The sequence below is a fragment of the Rhinolophus hipposideros genome (genome assembly GCF_964194185.1).
Source record: "Rhinolophus hipposideros genome assembly, chromosome: 3".
Taxonomy (NCBI): Eukaryota; Metazoa; Chordata; class Mammalia; order Chiroptera; family Rhinolophidae; genus Rhinolophus; species Rhinolophus hipposideros.
In genome coordinates, this window is record NC_138049.1 from 92,401,886 (window position 1) to 92,403,216 (window position 1,331).

At 43.2% G+C, this 1,331-nt stretch overlaps 1 pseudogene across 1 annotated transcript; it reads right to left on the reverse strand.

Annotated features, from left to right (window-relative positions):
* Positions 1-242: 242 nt before the first annotated feature.
* LOC308492126 (malate dehydrogenase, cytoplasmic-like) lies at positions 243-1,035 on the reverse strand (annotated as a pseudogene). Its single transcript has 2 exons — positions 532-1,035; positions 243-442 (listed from the first exon to the last, which is right to left on the reverse strand). The product of its transcript is annotated as a malate dehydrogenase, cytoplasmic-like (transcript).
* Positions 1,036-1,331: the final 296 nt, after the last annotated feature.

Here is a 1,331-nt window from a genome sequence, read left to right on the forward strand (position 1 = left end):
GTATGCAGCAGTGTTTCTAGGATGAGTTCGTGAACTTAATTGTCCAAGTTCACATTTTATTTAAAATGCAACACTAACAGCATGATGATAAACTGTCACAAATTTGTACCAAGGAGCGCACAATCTTTAAAATGTGCTGTTTTTCACAAGTGATTTAAGTATAGCATTGTTCTTATTTGGTACTAGAGTCAAAGAGGATATTTAGATTCTTCAGTTTTCAGGCATTTAGTGACAGTGGCTAGTCAGGCAGAGGAAAGAAATTCAAAAGCAGTTTCTTTTTCTTCTGTTAGCTCCTTTGCAGTAAGAACCACATTCTCCCATGAGAAATCATTCATAGGGAGACCTTCAACAACCTGACATGTCTTACTCTTGATGAGAACAGGGAATGAGTAGAGCAGGTCATCGGGAATACCATAGGAATGGGCACCAGAGGTAGTGTCTTCTGATGCTTATAACCAGAGATTAAGAGAAAACTTGTAAAGCAGCCAGAAAAAAAAGGACACATCACACACAAAGGATGTGTGTGGATACAAGATCTCTCTCGCTCTTGGATTCCAAACCAGAGGTGTCTGACGTGGTCACAGATGGCTTTCGCAGCGGATACGGCACTGGATAGTTTTCCAGCCTTGATGACAGCAGTGCCATGCTGCTGATGCTCTCTCGCGCCACGTGTCATCTTTCAGGGCTTCGGAAATACCAATTTCCTTTCCTTGCAGTTTCCCCCTGCCATGGTTGCTACCTGGATACTGAGATGAGGAAGAGTTTCCCCAGATAGTGGCATTCTTCACATCATCAGAAGACACAGCAAGTTTAAGAGCAATCTGAGCTTTAGCTCGGTTGTGATCCAAATATGTCAAGCAACGGAAGTTCTGCTTGGGAACAGACAGTGCCAATTTGGAGGCAGCCAGGCCACCGGTATGGGCTGCGTTTCCCTCCATGATAACTTTAACTGATTTCTTGGCATATTTCACATTTGAAGATTTTCACATCTGCTCTGAGCAAATCTTTCTTCTCTATGCCATCCCTTCTTGGCATGGAGCCCACAAGAATCGCCACCTGCAGGTCCTTGAAGGCAATCTTTTCTTTATTTGTTGTGATGACATCTTTCAGGAGGAAAAGGATATAGTCTTGTAGTTCCATTAGGACACCACCCGGGACACCCATCATGGAAGTGATATCCAACAGCACAAGAATTACAAGCTGGTCTTTACCAAAGACACATCCATTTCCAGTACTTTACAGCAGTGAATATGCAATTTGACCAGCTGCTTTAGTCACAAGGACTCTTTTGGACAAAACCGTATGGACAAAATTTAGCCCCTCGGGCAAGT